The 6000-nt window shown below is 45.8% G+C and overlaps 1 protein-coding gene across 1 annotated transcript in view; it reads left to right on the top strand.

The window, feature by feature from the left end:
• Positions 1–772: 772 nt before the first annotated feature.
• Csnk2a1 (casein kinase 2 alpha 1) overlaps positions 773–6000 on the top strand; it is a 49207-nt gene continuing 43979 nt past the window's right edge. The window contains 1 exon segment of the mRNA XM_057781247.1: positions 773–908. The gene's annotated coding sequence lies outside the window, so the exon portion shown is untranslated.

Below are 6000 nucleotides of genomic sequence, written 5' to 3'. Positions count from 1 at the left end.
AGAATTTTGAGATTCCCCACAGGAGTATTTTGAGCAAAAGGAGAACATACTCCGGTATGCATAGCAGGAAGAGCCCCGTGCCTGTTTGGAGAAGGAAATGCGTGCAAACACAGTGAGGATGAGGGTGGATTGAAAGGCAGACAACCCTGTAGTGGTCTAAGTAGGCAGCTCTGGGTAGGATTCCATAGATGGAACCGGGCCTTCTTCTCTAGAGCTATTACTAGCTTTTCCTAGATTACAGAACTGTAGAACCTAGAGTCACGCCACCTACGGTACCCAACTTTCGTTAGTCTAAACTCCAAGTTTGAAGGGGGAAAAAAAAGTGCTGCTGGAAACCAAAACCTAGACCAGGGGTCCAGGCAGGAGAAACTTCAGTTCCCAGGATGCTTCACTCTACAGTACGGAAGGTCGCGCATGCTTCTTTGCAGAAAGGAAGGGCCTCGTCTGCTAGTGGCTCTCTCGCTAGGCGTAGTGCGGGAAACCTAACATAACGCCATCTTCGGCTGGGTCAATCCAACTATTTGTATGCTTGATGGGACGCTCATGGTTTGTCTAGCCACCTATTACAGGTTCTAACTAAGATGCGCCTCTCAGTTAGAATTCGCACTATTAAGTTTTATGATCAGAATTCCAATTCAGCTCCGCAGTCTCACCCCGAACGCTCTCAGATGACACTGAACAAGCCAGCAAGCCTGCACGGAGCCTAGGAGGGCGGGGCGGCTCCGCCCTTTCCGGCTCCGCTTCGCCGCTGGTTGGGAGGGGGCTTCCGCTTCCGGCATTGGAGGCTGTAGCCTCGCTCTGGTCCCTGCGGCTGGCGGCCGAGCCGTGTGTCTCCTCCTCCGCCGCCGCCATATTGTCTGTGTGAGGAGAGGGGAGCGCGGCTACTGCCGCTGCCGCTTCCACCGCAGGTACCTAGGGAGCCGCGGGCCGAGGTCATCGGGGCGCGCGGATGAGCCCAGGCCCAGGCAGCAGGGCGAGGTCGTCCTGCACGCTCTCCGCCCAGGCGGCCTGTCGCCTTCCCCTGCCCCCCTCGCCGCACACAGCAGCCGAGGCCCCTGCAGTCCATTTCGGACGTTCGCCGCCGTCCCGGAGGGCGCAGAGCAGGCGGAGGGATCGGCCGGTGCGAGGGTGGGGAGCTGGCTGTCAGACGCCTGCTTCTTGCAGGAGGGAGGCTGGACTGGGCGGAGACTAAGGGACAACTTGGAGGTGGGGGGCGCGCGCGGGTGCTGGGGAGGCGCACGGAGGGATCGGGGCCTGCTGGGCAGTGTGGCACTGATCCCTGCGCCGCGCGGGGCAGCGGGGAGAGGGCCCTTCCTGGGGTTCCTCTGGGCGGGGCTGAACTTCCCACCTGCAGACCCGGTGCCAGGTGGAGGGGGCCCGGGGCGGGGTTGCTGGTGAGGAAGGGCGAGGGAAGCGCGAATTGGAGCCGACCGAGCGGATTTGGGCTTGAGGGCTCCTTGGAAGCCTGGGTAGAAGAGGAGAGGTAGTGGAAGGAAGAAGAAAGTTGGCTAGAGTTTAGACATGTTAATGACCTTTTGAAAGAAGAGTACTTTCGAATTTGTTTCTTTGATTTTTTGCAGTTTTGGAACAGATCTAGATTAGGCCGGTGATGGGTGAAACTTGTGGAGTTTGTTTTGGGGAAGCAGAGTCAGAGTTGGGAGAATTGCTGCCTTGTCTTTGCTGTTGTGGGGGAATAATGCCTTCTGAAAAGGTGGCAGGTTATTTGGGGAACTGATTCTCTTGTAACTGTTGAATTTTTTTGGAAAGGGCCTAGGGGAGAAAAAAATGGAAACCAAAGTAGAGAGGGAAGTTTTTTTTTTTTTTTTGCCCCCCCAAAACTTGGAGACATCATTTCGTCAAATAATTGGCCATATAGGCCGGTGAAAATGAAGTAAAACTTCCCTAAGGTTCTCAGATATCAGAACCACTGACTTAGCTGTGTGACCTAACTTCTGGAAGCATTGTTTTTCTACTTGTTAAATGGTGGTATTTCCTAGTTTACAAGTTTATAAGTTTGTGTTAAGGAGTGTCTTAAGATAGTTTGTATCAAGCGTTTGCTAGACTATGTAGCAAACATTAAGTGTTCAATCCATATGACTTGTTATTAAAGGGGCTAGTTGATACATTCAGAATTCCTCCCATCTAGGTACAGCTTATTGTTAGGCGTCACTTCAGCAATCATCTCTGTAGCTGGTTATAATTACTTAGTAGACCTGAGGCTGAAAGTCCAGGACAGACACTAACTTCTTCCCTATATGTCGTCTTGAAAAGTTCACCTACTGCAGTCCTACCAGGGCAAGCTTGTCCTTCCTTGACTTTGAAATATTTGGCCTTAGTTTGTTATTGGAGGAGGATGTGTAACTTGAAGAAAGAAGGAAAGGGTTGGATATTTACTTAGATTGGTTTTATTAATAGTTGCAAAGTTAGGTTACTCTTTGGCAGCTTTTCTTTGACACAAACTAAGCACACCATACCTGCTTTATTTTGGCTTTTATGGAAAACAAGAACAGAAAATCAAGTACTCAAGGGAGAAGGGAGATCATGGACCAGTTTCTGGGTTACCTGGAAGTTGGGACTTGACTGAACTAGGCAGTAACATTTCCATGATGTGGTTTTGATTCTTCCACTCTGTTACTGTTTGCTTGCTTTTGTATTTTGTAGCCCAGGATAGTCTCGAGTCCACTTGCCTAAGCCTTCAAATATTACAGGTGTGATTACCACACCCAGCTCCTTGGTACTGGATTTGTCTCTGAACATAACATTTCGTATGTGTGTGTGTATACATTCATGTGTGTATGCTTTTTGTCTGTAGGTGAACATGGAGACCAGGTGTCTTACTCAGTTGCTCTCTGCCTTTTTAAGTTATTAAACCTTTTCTTTGTTTTGTTTTGTTTTAAAGATCTGTGTCTGGACTGTTGGGTGGTGGTGGTGCCTCACACCTTTAATCTCAGCACTCAGGAGGCAGAGGCAGGCAGATATCTGATTTTGAGGCCAACCTAGTTTATAGATCAAACTCCAGGACAGTCAGGGCTACACAGAGAAGCCCTGTCTCGAAAAACAAAAACAAAAAAATTCTTTGTCTGTATGGGGATATGTGTGTGCACATGAGTGCAGGTGGCCAAGGAGGCCAGAATGGACTGGAAGTTCTGGAGCTGGAATTACAGGCAGTTATGAGTTGCCCAGTATGGGTGGTGGGAACTGAACTTCCATCCTCTACAAAAACAAATCTCATTCATTTTTAAAAATTTTTTTTCTTTTCCTTTTTCCGACACAGGGTTTCACTGTAGCTTTGGAGCCTGTCCTGGAACTAGCTCTTGTAGACCAGGCTGACCTCGAACTCACAGAGATCGCCTGCCTCTGCCTCCCGAGTGCTGGGATTTAAGGAGTGCTCCACCACTGCCCACCTAAGCAATACGCATTCTTAGCTACTAGGCTAGCTCTTCAACCCCTCTACCTAATTTTATTTTACTTTTTCGTTTGTTTTGTTTTTGTTTTTCGATACAGGGCTTTTCTGTGTTACTCTGATTATCCTGGAACTTGTTCTATAGACTAGGCTGGCCTCGAACTTAGAGATCCATTTGCCTCTGCTTCCCGAGACTGGCATTAAAGGTGTGGGCCACCACCCAGCATTTTAGCATTCATTTTCTTTTCCTGAGACAATATCTCACTAAATCTAGAATTCCATGATTTAGCTCAATGAACCGTCCAGCCAGCACCAGAGATGCTCTTGTTCCTACCTCCCGCCTATGCTAGGATTTCTGCACCTGACTTTTTATGTTGATGCTCAGGATTGAATTTAGGTCTTTGTTTACCACCTTAGCACCAACTCAGGCCTGACCATAACATTTTTACATCTTACAGTCATTTAAAGACAAGGAAGACTTTTCTTAGAAATAGATTTAAGCCAGGTAAAGTGGTACACCCCTTTAATCCCAGCACTTGGGTGGCAGGGTCAGGCAGATCTCCGAATTTGAGTCCTGTCTGGTCTACAGAGTGAGTTCCAGGACAGCCAGAGCTACATAGAGAAATCATTCTGTCTTGAAAAACAAAACAAAACAAAAAGAAAGAAAAGAAATTGAATTTAATGTCTAAACATGGGGCAAATGATACCTTGTGTGTATCCATCTACACAGTCTGTAAATACATTGTTATGTAGTAGAAAAGAACTTTGCAGGTGTAGTCAATGTTAAGACTCTCTGAAAGATTTTATTTTATATGTATGTGGGTTCTCATGGAGGCCAGAAAAAAGGTGTTGAGTTCCCTGGAGTTGGAGTTACCAGCAGTTATAAGCTGTGCTGGTGGGGGTGCTAGGAATGAAACTCAGGGCCCTTGGAAGAGCAGCACTTCCCCTCACCCACTGAGCCATCTCTCCAGCCCCAAAAATCTTAAAATAGAAAATTAACCTGGATCTTGGCTTAGTCACAGATTGATTACATGAGCACTTAGAATCAGAGTACCTTTTCCATCTGGATTAGATTGGTGGATGGGGCAATCAGACAGATTTAAAGCATGAGAGGGACTCCATTAGGTGCATTTAGAGAAGGCTGCAAAGAGAATATGAGAAGGCATGTGGGTACCCTCTAGTATCTGATAGCAAGGAAATGAAGACCATAATCCTACAACCACGAGGAACTGAATGCCAATATCTGAAAGAACTTAGAAGTGGATTCCTCTCCAGAGTTCTCAGCAAGTAAAACAGTTTTGTAGATAACTTGATTTTGGCCTTGAGACCCTAAGCTAGCCAGGCTCACCCAATTTATAACCCATAGAAAACTTAAGATAATAAATTTAGCCGGGCGGTGGTGATGCACGCCTTTAATCCCAGCACTCAGGAGGCAGAGGCAGGAAGATCTCTGTGAGTTCGAGGCCAGCCTGGTCTACAAGAGCTAGTTCCAGGACAGGAACCAAAAGCTACGGAGAAACCCTGTCTCGAAAAATCCAAAAAAAAAAAAAATAAATAAATAAATTTGTGGTGATATAAGTCACTACATTGATGGTACTATGGTAGCAGAACACTAGAATAGATTTTGGTACCAGGAGTAGGGTGTACTGTTAACCTAAACATAGAAGTGCCAGTGGGTGGAGGCTGGAAGAATTTTGAAGAATGTGGTAGAAAAGACCTAGAACAGATTGTTAGTAGGAATGGGATGTTAATGATTTTACTAGTGAAGACTGAGATAGGAGTGAGTTACACGTTACAGCAAACGGAACAGAAATTGTGTCTTGTGCTATGGAAGGCAGAACTTGTAAGTTTATTTGCAAATAAACTTAGGTGGTTTTTTTTGTTTGTTTGTTTGTTTGTTTTTAAAACTTAGATGTCCTAGCAAAATGATGAAGGTGAAGCTTGCTTTAATTGTGAATATCTTTGTAAGGGAGTGGACCCCCGTGAAATTAAAGAAAGCCCCATTGCATTCTTGATAACAATGCTAATGTCCATTGAAAGAAGTAGGAAAAAATTAGCCTGGCAGTGTGGCACATGCCTTTAATCCCAGCACTTGGGAGGCGGAGGCAGAGGCAGGCGGATCTCTGAGTTCAAGACCAGCCTAGTCTACAAGAGCTAGAGCTAGTTCCAGGACAGGCTCCAAAGCCACAGAGAAACCCTGTCTTGAAAAACAAAAAACAAAAAAAAAGATGTATTTTTAGCTTCAAAATTCTGGCAAAAAACCCAGATACAGAAAGACAATTATCACATGTACTCACTCATAGGTGGTTTTTAAACATAAAGCAAAGATACTAAGAGAGACTTAGATAGATCTAATCTACATGAGAAGTAGAAAAAGACAAGATCTCCTGAGTAAATTGGGAGCATGGGGACCTGGGGGGAGGGGAGAGACAGGGAGGGGAGCAGAGAAAAATGTAGGGCTCAGTAAATATCAATTAAAAAAAAAAAGAAAAAAGAAGTAGGAAAAATTAAAGAGGATTGTTGCATACAGAGGGATGTGAGCGACTTAAACTCTTGTCTCTTAAGTAAGACCAAGAGCCTAGAGGATTGAAACAAAG

This window comes from Chionomys nivalis, chromosome 9 (assembly GCF_950005125.1).
Source record: "Chionomys nivalis chromosome 9, mChiNiv1.1, whole genome shotgun sequence".
Lineage (NCBI taxonomy): Eukaryota > Metazoa > Chordata > Mammalia > Rodentia > Cricetidae > Chionomys > Chionomys nivalis.
This window is presented reverse-complemented; position numbering and strand designations above follow the sequence as displayed.